This window comes from Scyliorhinus torazame, chromosome 8 (genome assembly GCF_047496885.1).
Source record: "Scyliorhinus torazame isolate Kashiwa2021f chromosome 8, sScyTor2.1, whole genome shotgun sequence".
NCBI classification, from domain to species: domain Eukaryota; kingdom Metazoa; phylum Chordata; class Chondrichthyes; order Carcharhiniformes; family Scyliorhinidae; genus Scyliorhinus; species Scyliorhinus torazame.
In genome coordinates, this window is record NC_092714.1 from 228,727,229 (window position 1) to 228,741,236 (window position 14,008).

The 14,008-nt window shown below is 40.6% G+C and overlaps 1 long non-coding RNA gene across 1 annotated transcript in view; it reads left to right on the plus strand.

The window, feature by feature from the left end:
- The first annotated feature begins 1,112 nt into the window (after positions 1 to 1,112).
- LOC140428433 (uncharacterized) overlaps positions 1,113 to 14,008 on the plus strand; it is a 39,574-nt gene continuing 26,678 nt past the window's right edge. Inside the window, exon 1 of the long non-coding RNA XR_011948776.1 lies at positions 1,113 to 1,238. This is a non-coding gene — a long non-coding RNA (uncharacterized lncRNA). The remainder of the gene's footprint in view (positions 1,239 to 14,008) is intronic.

A 14,008-nucleotide genomic window follows, 5' to 3' on the forward strand; every position in this document is an offset into this window, starting at 1 on the left:
GTGCCTTATGTCCCAAGTTTGCAATAACCCTGATGACTTACTGGAGCAAAATAATTTAACTCTTCTTAGTGACCATCTCAACAAATATTGTAAAATACATCTGTGCCACTCTTTATTCAAACGTTGCCATTTCACTCAAATGCTGTAGCTCAAGTAGGTCAGCGCTTACAACCGTACCGCAATTTACCAGACCTTCCTTCTCAAGTACCACTTCAGGTTAGGTGGCATGCTTACCACTGTAAACTACACTCGAGAGATGATTTTAAGTGACTAAGATATTTAAGAATTTGATATAAACGCATTAATCTTTAAATATTTTCATAGTCAATATATTTCAGTTGAAAGATTTTATTCAGAGTAAAGACAGGAAGGATGCTGTGGTTCAGCTCACAACATGGAAACTAACAATCGCTCTGATCAGTTTCCATAATTGCATCATGCTTGCCTTAATCCCGACCTGACATGAATTATTGATCTGAAGTGGCTAACATTTATGTCTCTAATTTTTTTAATTGTTTAGTTTGGTGTCAGAAGTGACTGTGCCACGGATTGCCTTTAATTCAACTTCAACGTCAGTTCTGGTGTCAGTCAATGCAAATCCACAAGCATGGGGAGGATCAATTGGGATCTTTTCACTAAGAAATATGTAAATTGGGAATCCTTTATTATTCTTTCACGGGATGTGGACATTGCTGGCTAGGCCAACATTTATTGCCCATCCATAATTGCTCTTGGGAAGGTGGTGATAAGTACAAGTTGCAGTTTACAATTAGTGACTGTGATAAAGATGACTCTGTGAGACAGTCGTTCAATGCTTTTCGCTAACCTTATTTAGGTTGTGTTCTGGCAGTAACACTATTGCACCGAAACACTGCAGTGTTCTTCTGCTTCATTTAATTAATTTGCACTATACATCGACTTGATCGATTTTATTATAAAATGTCTACTTTTAATTAATTATATTTGAAGAATAGTGAAAATGAGTTGACAAACCTCCTTGGGTGTAATGGAAAATTCACCGCAAACCATACTATAATTGATAAACAGGAAGTGAGTTTGATGTGTGATAGTATATAGTAGCCAGTTCAAAGCAGCAGGGCCTTTTGGAGGCATAATGAAAAGGACACTGTAGTGTTACATATATTATTGTAGCACTCACTCCATTCTATTGTGGAGGTTGTTTTGCGGGTAGAAATTGTTAGGTACTTCAAGAATCCTATCATTGCAAACAGTCACAGGTAAGGTGCATTTAACATATGCATTCATATTGGTCCAAGTATGCTCATGCTTTATTTTAATAATTGATTTTAATTGCTTTTAATGTTTATGAATAATTAAAATGCATGCTGTAACATAAATAGACTATGGTATAGATTTCAAGACTGATACATATTTTTAGCGTTTTAGCCTGCATTATTTTATCATATTTTTTCATGGATTGAAAATGCCTTTGTTCATCAGGAAACCAATTGATCTCCATAATTTTACCAAATCTTCAAGCACGTTTTTTTGATGTTCTAGGCAAACACTGATGAGAAAATAAATTCTGGAGCAGAGTATTTCAAATGCAAATATGAATTTATTCTTTCCCTTACAATTCACCCTCTAGAGAGAAAAAATGGACTCGAAAAATATTAATCGCTAAGGAACTAGTATTGACACTGATGTTGACAGAAATATATCCAATATCTTTTATGTTATAGAATAAATACTTCTCACAGACTCTGGAAATGTGGTATAAACAGCTTTTCTAATTGCACAACATGCATTTCCTATAGAAACAGTTAAGTCTTCAATTCACTTTGTTTGCATTTAGTACTAAATCACCACACAACAATGAAATGCAAACATATACCAAATATTTATAATGTATTGAGAAAGTTGGGTGTTTTTGATATTTTCTAAAGAAGCTTTTCAGAGCCATGTGGGTTTCTCATGAAATTTAAGCTCCAAGTATAATACGCTGTGTCAAATTGATAATTTTTGAAAGTTATAATTATAATTTGAAAACTGCACTGTGGAAACTCCAAAGCAATCTGCCGGAGGTGATTAATAATCTTTGATAATAATAATCTTCATTAGTGTCACAAGTAGCTTACATTAACACTGCAATGAAGTTACTGTGAAAATCCCCTAGTCGCCACACTACGGCACCTGTTCGGGTACACTGGAGAAGGGAGAATGTCCAATTCACCTGACAAGCACGTCTTTCTGAACTTGTGGGAGGAAACCGGAGCACGCGGAGGAAACCCACGCAGACACGGGGAAAACGTGCAGACTCCGCACAGACAGTGACCCAAGCCGGGAATCGAACCCGGGTCCATGGCGCTGTGAAGCAACAGTGCTAACCACTATGCTACTGAGAGATATTTTTAAGCATTGATAGTTACTGCATTTTTACTACATTTTTTTTAAAAAGCAAGGGTTTTTCAGAACCTTACTTTTATGCATTGTACCATAGAATCCCTACAGTGCAGAAAGAGGCCATTCGGCCCATCAGATCTATACCGACCCTCTGAAAGAGCACCCTACCTAAGTCCATACCCCCGCCCTTTCCCTGTAACCACACCTAACCTGCACACCTTTGGACACTAAGGGGCAATTTTGGCATGGCCAATCCACCTAACCTGTACATCTTTGAATGGTGGGAAGAAACCGGAGCACCCTGAGGAAACCCACAATGACGCAGGGAAAACATGCAAATGCCACACAGTCAGTCACCCAAGGCCGGAACTGGACCTGCGTCCTGGAGCTGAAGTAGCAATGCTAACCACTGTGCCACCGTGCTATCCTTGTACTGTGCCGTACCCTGTAAATAAACAACATTCACCCTTCAATCTACTAGATAAAAATACATTGCTGCATTGGGAGTAACAAGTTAAATGTTCGATTTTTCTGACTGAAGTAATTATGAACATGATCAGTGAGAACAATAGCAGTTGTAAATTGGGGGTCACAATGAGTGTTGAAAGTTTTAGAATCTAAATACTGCTCCATTATACCCATTGTGGTGCTAAAGTAAAGATGTGAGAGTAAAGACTAATGAAATTGTCAGTAAATTTGGTATCAAAATGTGGCAATTAATAGGACACTGGTAACAGCTTAGAGCAGTCTTATGAATGCTTTAATATAAGGTAATTGCTATCAACTTGGGACAAAGCGAGTTCTGCATCCATGAAGGTAGCAGTTGAAATGTTCTTCGTAGAACAGGAAAGGAATTTCTTTTTTAATATCGGTATTATGCAGTCCATATTACTCCTTTGAGTTCCGAAAGATGATTGTGCTGTGAATACTTCATTTTTTTCACGTAACTTTAAAAATAATTATGCGTGGGCCTATTTAAGATGGTTGTTCTGCTGTGGAATGAGGAGCATTAAGATGGCCACTAGAAATATGGACAATGACTCAGAGATTGCACTCTGACCTGTGAGGTAGAAGATTGTATGTTCTAGGCCAGCTCTAGAATTTGAGCACATTGTCTCGGCTGATCTCTCTCCCCCCCCCCCCCCCCCCCCCCCCCAAGTCCAAGGCTGAGGGAGTGTGGTGCTGTCTTTTAGATAATCCATTAGAATGGGACATCATCTGTCCCCCGATGAACATTAAACGTTCTGTGGCATTCCTCAAAAGAGCAAGAGATTCCTTACAATATTCTGATCAAAATATTCCAAGGTGCTTCACAGATGCATTATGAAATAATGATAATGATCAACGGGGACTGTACTTTCAAAAGCACTTCAATGACTGTGAAACATTTTAAGCCATATAATATGTTATATTATATTATATTATAAATGCAAGTTTGTTCTCTCTTCAAATGGTCATAGCTGACAGTGGACTTAATTAGTTCTAAGCAAATTAAAGACAGAACTTCATTTGCATCATCAAAATGAATGTACCCTCTCTCTCAGACTGCATCTGTAGAAATTTACAGAGAGAGAGAACATTCTGACATTAGCAATATTTTTAAACTTGAAACGGAGACCCTAAACTCTTTTTAAAAATATCTGGATCTGCACCTTAAGTGCTATAAGATACCAGGGCTATGGACCGGGTGCAGGAAGGTGAGATTAGAAAGGGTGCCTCGATGTTCTTGGGCTGTCATGGACAAGCTGGGGCCAATGGCCTCCTTCTGTGTCGTAACTTTTCTATGTGACCTTGAATTTCAAGTTTGTGCAATCTGTTTCATGATGTGGTTACAAAAATGGTTTTGGCGGCTGGGAGTTTAACATACAAGTGTGTATGTTCTGCTTCTCGTGTTCATTGATTCTTAGCCTAGCATGGATATGTTTATAAGGGTGTAGAGATTTGCTTTCTCTACTTTATGTAAAAATAAACATCTGGTGAGAGATCCAGTACAAACCTCCTGAAAGTTGTCCCTAAAGGGTTGCAAAGTCTCCCTAAAACCTGGCTGTGATATTACTGAATGGGAGAGCAGGCTCGAGGAGCCAAGTGGCCTGCTCCTGCTCCAAATCCGTATGTTCATATCCTTTCTCATTTTCCAATCATGTTTTCCGGGCCCTCCCGCAGGAGGAATCATTGCAGGCGGGGCAGAAAATTTGAAGGACCAGCCAAAGGTCTTTGGGTGGGAATTTTCAGTCCCGTGGCAGGAAGGCTTGGAAAATCCTGTCCAATGTTTTAAATCATTCATCCTCAAAGCAGCCAACCAAAACCAATGAATTTCTATGAAAAACTGATGGGACAGACCTACTTCATGATATGTTTCACATGACACTGTGAACGTAAGTCACACATGGAGATCGTGAATTGATGCCTGCTGGTCTCTAATGAATGATCTGACCTCAGGTAGTACATTTAGCATTCGCACCTTGGATTAGGGAGGAAACATTAAACCATGATCTAATCCCTAAGCGCTACCCAATAAACCCTGCTGAATCTTTCACACACTAGCATTGGGAGAAAACAAAAATGGCAAGCCCCGCACAGTTAGTAACCTGTTTGCACTCACATTTAGATTAACACGTGAATTAATGACCCACGTATCAGGTACTGAGGGTAGCTGGTTCACATGAAATTGCACCATAGGAAGAGTCAACATCTTCAGGAAAGAAGAGAAGAAATTTGGAGGGGAACAGGCGTGTAATTATGAAACCTGGATGCTGTGAAGAGTGAGTATCTGAATCAGAAGTTACTTTTTAATCATTTAAATATAGACCTTAATTTTTCCAATCCAGCACCTGGCACTTTTGCTAGCTTTCCGAAGGTATGTCTCTTTCACCTTCAAGGTTGCAAAATTAAGATCCAGAAGATGAGAATGGACATCATCTAAAACCTCGGCCCGTTCTGTCAGTGCCGATGAAAATGCACCTGTGATTCAATCACTGAAGATGTTTTAAGACTTACGGTTGTCATTCAAGGTGACATGTGAGAATCTTATTGTATTTCAATTCACTGATGAATATTTTGGAAATTAAGCAGCAGTCAAAATAAATGGAATCAAAAACAGATTTTAAAATTGAGTACTTTTTTCACAAACCTGTCCACCTACTAATACTTGACTGTTGATGCTAAATAAATCAAATTGGCTGGGACTTAGTTAAAATATGTATTCATGCCTTCAAAATATTGTTTCAACAATGTGACTCTATGCAACAAAAGTATTCATGTGAAAAATTGAATCAATTTTTCCGAAGGAACAACATGATTGCACTTACCAGAGTAATCTTAGTTGACTATAGGATAAGTGGCCATAGAAATGCAAGTTCTTTCAATGATATCCAAACAGGTGCGTCATGTCAAATATAGATTGATATAGAGTTTGAAACCTATTTCATTGATAATGAAACAATGGCAGGATAAACCCTGGAATGGCAATGATGCAAACATTATGTGCAAACTAATAATAATCCTATGCCTATATTTTAAATATAGCCACAAAATTAGCATTAAACATCATAGTGGCCTGTTGAATTGACAGATATGCAGCAAATAGTCTGATCTTAGACATGCCTGGAATTCTACACTCTATTTACAACACTACAACATTTTGTGACTACAACAGTTATCAAAACTGCCATTGTGCAAATAGGAACTTAGGAATTGGGAGCAAAGTAGGCAAAATAGGCTCCACTACATTATGGGCTCCACTACATCACCCTCTGCGAGAAGTAGTTCATCCTCATCTCAGTTTTAAATCTACCACCTCTCAACCTATATCTGTGACCTCTCGTTCTAGATTGCCCCAGAAGAGGGAACATTTGGTCTACGTTTACTTTATCAATCCCTCTTAGTATTTCATATAACTCGATCAGATCCCCTCTCGTTCTTTTAAACTTCGGCAAGTAAAAGCTCAAATTGATCAATCTCTCCTCATACGTCAACACTTTCATCCCCGGAATCAATCCGGTGAACCTCCTCTGAACAGCCTCCAATGCAACCACATCCTTCCTCAAATAAGGAGACCAAAACTGGATACAATACTCCAGATATGATCTCATCAACACCCCACACAATTGAAACAACACTTCTCTACTTTTATACTCCAGTCCTTTTGCAATAAACGCTATCATTCCATTTGCCTTTTTTATTACATGCTGTACCTGCGAACAGACATTCTGCGAATCATGAACAAAGACACCTAGATTCCTCTGCCCTGATGCATTTTGAATCTGCTTTCCATTTAAATAATAATTTGCCTTTCTATTTTTTTGGCCAAAATAGATAACCTCACACTTATCCACATTAAACTCCAAATTTTGGCCCATTCTCCTAGCCTATCTATATCCATCAGTAAACTCTTTATCTCCTCTTCATTGCCTGCTTTCCTGCGTATTTTAGTATCATCTGCAAATTTTACTATGTTACACTATGTCCCTGCTTTCTGATCATTTATATGGATTGTTGAGCTCTGAGGCCTGACCCCTGCGACACTCTGCTAGTTATAGTTCGCCAGCAGAGAAGGATCCATTTATCCTGACCCTTTGCTTTCTGTCAGTCAGCCAATCCTCAATCTAATCTAGTATTCTACCCCCAATTCCCCGCAATCTCACCCTCTGGATCAATCTTTTATGCAACAACTTGTTAAACATCTTCTGGAAGTCTAGAGATACCACATCCACTGATTCCCCATTCTTCACCTTGCTGGTTATGTCCTCAAAGAACTCAAGCAGGTTTGTCAAGCATTACTTACCCCTTATAAAACCATGATTACAATGGTGGATTGAGCTTTGTCTTTCCAAATTTTCAGTCATCTCCTTCTTAATGATTGATTCCAGCAACCTCCGCACCACAAGCTAACCAGTACATAGTTTCCTGTTCCTCTCTCCCTTTATGAATAGGGGCATCACATTAGCATATTTTGAATCCACTGGGACCTTTCCAATGCATCCATTGTCGCCACTGCATCCTCCCTTAGTATCCTAGGGTGCAGGCCATCAGATCCCAGAGACTTATCTGCCATTAATCCCATTAGTTTATTCAATACCGTCTCCCTAGTGATGGTTATTACACTAAATATCTCTGCATTAACTAGTTTTTGGAATTTTTTTATTATCCTCCACCGTGAAGACAGAGGCAAAATATTGGTTCAGTGCCTCCGCCATCTCTTTGTTCCCCAGTATTACCTCATCAGTATCGTCTTAGTTAGTCTTACTTTGGTGGTAGGCAAAGTAATGGAAAGGGTACTGAAGGATAGGATTTCTGAGCATCTGGAAAGACACTGCTTGATTAGGGATAGTCAGCACGGATTTGTGAGGGGTAGGTCTTGCCTTACAAATCTTATTGAATTCTTTGAGGAGGTGACCAAGCATGTGGATGAAGGTAAAGCAGTGGATGTAGTGTACATGGATTTTAGTAAGGCATTTGATAAAGTTCCCCATGGTAGGCTTATGCAGAAAGTAAGGAGGCATGGGATAGTGGGAAATTTGGCCAGTTGGATAACGAACTGGCTAACCGATAGAAGTCAGAGAGTGGTGGTGGATGGCAAATATTCAGCCTGGATCCCAGTTACCAGTGGTGTACCGCAGGGATCAGTTCTGGGTCCTCTGCTGTTTGTGATTTTCATTAATGACTTGGATGAGGGAGTTGAAGGGTGGGTCAGTAAATTTGCAGACGATACGAAGATTGGTGGAGTTGTGGATAGTAAGGAGGGCTGTTGTCGGCTGCAAAGAGACATAGATAGGATGCAGAGCTGGGCTGAGAAGTGGCAGATGGAGTTTAACCCTGAAAAGTGTGAGGTTGTCCATTTTGGAAGGACAAATATGAATGCGGAATACAGGGTTAACGGTAGAGTTCTTGGCATTGTGGAGGAGCAGAGAGACCTTGGGGTCTATGTTCATACATCTTTGAAAGTTGCCACTCAAGTGGATAGAGCTGTGAAGAAGGCCTATGGTGTGCTCGCGTTCATTAACAGAGGGATTGAATTTAAGAGCCGTGAGGTGATGATGCAGCTGTACAAAACTTTGGTAAGGCCACATTTGGAGTACTGTGTACAGTTCTGGTCGCCTCATTTTAGGAAGGATGTGGAAGCTCTGGAAAAGGTGCAAAGAAGATTTACCAGGATGTTGCCTGGAATGGAGAGTAGGTCTTACGAGGAAAGGTTGAGGGTGCTAGGCCTTTTCTCATTAGAGCGGAGAAGGATGAGGGGCGACTTGATAGAGGTTTATAAGATGATCAGGGGAATAGATAGAGTAGACAGTCAGAGACTTTTTCCCCAGGTGGAACACACCATTACAAGGGGACATAAATTTAAGGTGAAAGGTGGAAGATATAGGAGGGATATCAGAGGTAGGTTCTTTACCCAGAGAGTAGTGGGGGCATGGAATGCACTGCCTGTGGAAGTAGTTGAGTCGGAAACATTAGGGACCTTAAAGCAGCTGTTGGATAGGTACATGGATTACGGGAAAATGATATAGTGTAGATTTATTTGTTCTTAAGGGCAGCATGGTAGCATTGTGGATAGCACAATTGCTTCACAGATCCATGGTCCCAGGTTCGATTCCGGCTTGGGTCATTGTCTGTGCGGAGTCTGCACGTCCTCCCCGTGTCTGCGTGGGTTTCCTCCGGGTGCTCCGGTTTCCTCCCACAGTCCAAAGATGTGCGGGTTAGGTGAATTGGCCAATGATAAATTGCCCTTAATGTCCAAATTGCCCTTGGTGTTGGGTGGAGGTGTTGAGTTTGGGTAGGGTGCTCTTTCCAAGAGCTGGTGCAGACTCAAAGGTCCGAATGGCCTCCTTCTGCACTGTAAATTCAATGATAATCTATGATTAATCTAGGACAAAGGTTCGGCACAACATCGTGGGCCGAAGGGCCTGTTCTGTGCTGTATTTTCTATGTTCTATGTTCTATGTCCTCTAAGGGGCTAACATTTACTTTCGCTATTCTCTTCCTCTTTGTATACTTATAGAGGCTTTTAGTATTAGTGTTTATGTTTTCTGGTAGTTTCCTTTCGTAGTTCAACTTAGTTGTTTTGATTTTAGTTTTAGTAGCCTTTTGCTGAACCTTAAAGTTCTCCCAATCTTCCAGCTTACCACGAGCTTTTGCAGTATGGTATGCCCTAGTTTTTGCCTTTATGTCCTTGATGACTTCCTTTTTTAGCTATGGAACATTTTTCTCCCTTTTACAACTCTTCTTCCTCTCAGGAATATAATTTAATTGAGAGGTATTTAATATCTCCCTGAACATCCGCCATTGTTCCTCAACTGTCCTTCCTCTCAATTATTTGTGCCTAATCTACTTGGGCCAACTCTTTCCTTAGGCCTGTATAATTACCTCTGCCCAATGTTAAAACTCTAGTATGGCACATTGTCTTCTTTCGCTCAATCTGAATTCTGTGATCACTCCTTCCAAGACTATTTATCAACCCTTCTTCATGACATGATAAATCTAAAAGAGCCTGCTCCCTGATTGGTTCCATAACATATTGCTCTAAGAAACAATCCCTCATTCACTCTATGAAATCTCTGTTGAGGCTATCCATGCCAATTTGATTAATCCAGTCAATATGCATGTTAAAATCACCATGATTACTGCTGTGCCCTTCTCACAAATAGACCATTTCTGGTCTACTTTGCACAGATATTGATCTGAGTATTTTATTCTAAGTAATGAAATCTGGCCAAAGTTTCTTTATTGGATTGTGCAGAATTTGTTGGTTATGTTGTTTAAGTGGTATGTGTAATTCCCATCATTTATTTGCAGGTTTGGACATATTGCAGTCAAGAGTGCTATTTGAAACTCTGTAAACAATTGTACCACAAAATCATACTGGCTTGCCTCTTCCTTCCACCTCTTGCAATTGGGGCTTGTGCTGCTTTGCTAAGGTTTTATGCTCCCTTCTGCAACTTAGTTAACCTGCTTTAACTATTCATACATTCTCTTAGCCCAATATATGTTTTATATTCTGCACTGTAAATTCCATGTAATGTTTTTTCTAATTTCACATATCACGCTTCTCTGTTTCCTTAAGCTATTGTCCAGTCTGTCAGTTATCCATACCAGTAATCCATTGAAACATTTTATAAATCACCTTTTTTCTGTTCTTGTGTATAATTTTTCTCACTCCGTTCCTTTATTTGCCACCTTCTTATGACCTCCTTGTGTGTAATATTTCTGCATCTGTTTATTAAGAACCTGGTTGATGTATAACTGGACAAGATTATCCCAGAATGGAACCCTGGCTCAAAATACTTTGGGCTGGATTCTCCGCCGGCGGGATGCTCCATTTTGCCGGCAGCCCTGGGGGTTTCTCACCGGCGTGGGGCTGCCCCACAATGGGAAACCCCATTGACCAGCCGGCGTAACGAAGCATCCCGCTGGCGGGGTGAAACAGAAATGTGGCGGGGCGGAGAATCCAGCCCCTTAACTTTTACTTTTTTTAATTGAATGTGGAGGAACAGAGTCAGGGGACAGCTAATTAGTTTTAACAACAAATTTTAAAAATGTACTAAATGTGAAAAAATGGATTATATTACTATACTCCTTTACTACATTTTAGGTTAACAATTACACACAAGTATTAAGATTAGCATGACTGACACGGTACATCTGAAGCTACAATGGTCTCATTAGCGCACAAAGTACGTTTTAGAAACATACTCCACTCTGAATCCAATTTAGTATCTGTGGATTTCTCCTCGGAATTCCCCCAGATGATTGACATATGAGAGTTCCCACCCCCAAAAACACATTTTAAAAACCTTCTCTCGCAATAAGGCTTCCTATTAGCAAGTTGCATTCTGAAATCTACTCCACGTGTTCCAAAGGATTCTTTTGAACAAAGCTTCCACTCCACTTCGACCAGTGAATCCATTCCAGGATTATACACCAACCCATTTAGGATTCCTTTGTCATGACTGGCTTCTACTGTGAACACAAACTCTGATATCCAGCCAATTCTGTCTTCCCACTGACTTTAAAATTGATTTTGCAGACTGTAGTAATACATTCCGAATGTTAGCATTACTTTAGAAACCTTTAGGTTTACTTCAGAAACTTTAGAAACTTAGCTTCTCACCAGCCGATCCCTTCTCAGCTTTGTGTGTGCTGCCCATGAACATTATCCTGTATTATTTCCAGCTTTCGAGTATCAACCAGCCTTTAGTTCCTCTGGTGCTTGCTTTCTTGATTTTACTGCTTTGAGAAGAGCTAACCTTTTTACTCTCCTCCTGCCTAAAATTGCTGTCAGCAAACTGTGGAAGATGGTCCCTTTCCGGTGGCCTATCTGCACCAGCTGCCCTGACTTCTAATTAAAACTAAAGAACAAGTGAACATTTTTTCCCTTACAAGGGACCCTAGTTGCCGAGCAACAATATTTACTCTTCATGCCATAGCTCCCTCAATCACAGTTGGAACGTAACCAACCTCCAGACACAAAAAATACCTTTGTCCAGCATGAATCTAACTATAGGTCTCTCTAGGCACAGAAACATTATACTCAACTCAAACTATACTTTATTTCTAATGTTTACCAATCCAAATATAAATCACTTAAAACTACCTTTGATTTCCTCACCCTGTTAAAGGTCAATACTTGAAATGTTGATTTGTGGCTTCTCTCCACAGAAGCTATGCTTGACTTGCCAAGTCATGATGTGGAGATGCCGGCGTTGGACTGGGGTTAAATTCAACAACAGGTTAAATTCCAACAGGACTCACCTGAGGAAGGAGCTATGCTCCAAAAGCTAGTGATTCCAAATAAACCTGTTGGACTTTAACCTGGTGTTGTAAAACTTCTTACTGTGACTTGCCAAGTGTTTTATGTTTGTCAACAAGTCTTTTTGTCCTAAAGTAGCATCCTGTTCTGTTCTTAATAATGAAGATGACTCTAACAGTTGATGGGTTGGATTATGAGAAGAGGTTGAGTAGACTGGGACTGTACTCGTTGGAATATAGAAGGATGCGGGGGGGGGGGATCTTATGTAAAATTATGAAGAGAATCGATAGGATAGATGCGGGGAAGTTGTTTCCACTGGCGGGTGAAAGCAGAACTAGGGGGCATAGCCTCAAAATAAGGGGAAGTAGATTTAGGACTGAGCTTAGGAGAAACTTCTTCACCCAAAGGGTTGTGAATCTATGTAATTCCCTGCCCAGTGAAGCAGATGAGGCTCCTTCATTAAATGTTTTCAAGATAAATATTGATAGTTTTTTGAGGAGTAAAGGAATAAAGGGTTATGGTGTTCGGGCAGGAAAGTGGAGCTGAGTCCACAAAAGATCAGCCATGATCTCATTGAATGGCAGAGCAGGTTCGAAGGGTCAGATGGCCTACTCCTGCTCCTAGGTTCTTATGTTCCATTGTGATTTCTTATAGAATTCAAATGATAGTAAAGGCAAATAATGTAGACAATGAAATTGTGATAAAGAGTAATATGCTTTCTTCAGTTAATCGTTACTTTGCTATATATTTCTCATTAGATGCCCACATGGCTTAACTTGCAATCAATACATTCTGAAATGAGCTTGCACCATAAACACTGCATCAAGAGCAGCAAATTTAATTTGAACAGTGCATCTGCTGCCGTTAAGCTACATTGAACTACATCAAATCCAGAGCACATTAAAAGGCCAGGCATGCTCATAACCAAACTGTACATTCTTGCCATAACCCAGCTTGATCAACATCAATACATTACAGCTAAACTAATGACAAAAATTATATTTTGATGTCACCTTATGATTTTCTTTGCAATCATTTTGTCTGAATTATTTGTCCTTCCAAGTCACAGAATGATGGGCCATCATTAAAATAATTTTTTTTTTTAAGTATGTTTATTCAAAATTTTCAACAATTTTCAACCAAACACTCCAGAAAGAAAGAAAGAAAAACAAAATTGTACATAGGAAACCAAACAAGGGTACCTTAACCCCATTTAACCAATAACTACAAAAGTGGGGAAAACGCCCCCTTTTAACAAGAACATAAACCCAACACCCCCCCCCCCCCCCCCCCCCCCCCCGGGTTGCTGCTGTTTCGACCTCCACCTAGCGTTCCGCAAGAAAGTCTAGGAACGGTTCCCACCGCCTGGAGAACCCCTGCATAGACCCTCGCAAGGCAAACTTTATCCTCTCCGACTTAATGAACCCTGCCATGTCATTGATCCAAGCTTCCACGCTCGGGGGCTTTGCATCTCTCCACATCAGCAGGATCCTCCGCCGGGCTACCAGGGACGCAAAGGCCAGAACTCCGGCCTCTTTCGGCTCCTGCACTCCCGGCTCGTCCGATACCCCAAATAGTGCTATCCCCCAGCTCGGTTTGACCCGGGTGTTCACAACTTTGGACATAGCCCTCGCAAAGCTCCTCCAGAACCCCTCCAACGCCGGGCACGTCCAGAACATATGGGAGTGATTCGCTAGGCTCCCCGAACATCTCACACATCTGTCCTCCACCCCAAAAAACCTACTCATCCTCGCCCCTGTCATATGCGCCCTATGTACTACTTTGAACTGTATTAGACTGAGCCTGGCACATGAGGAGGAGGAATTGACCCTGTCCGGGGCATCAGCCCACAGACCCTCATCCAGCTCCTCCCCGAGCTAAATTTCTAATTAAAAGACA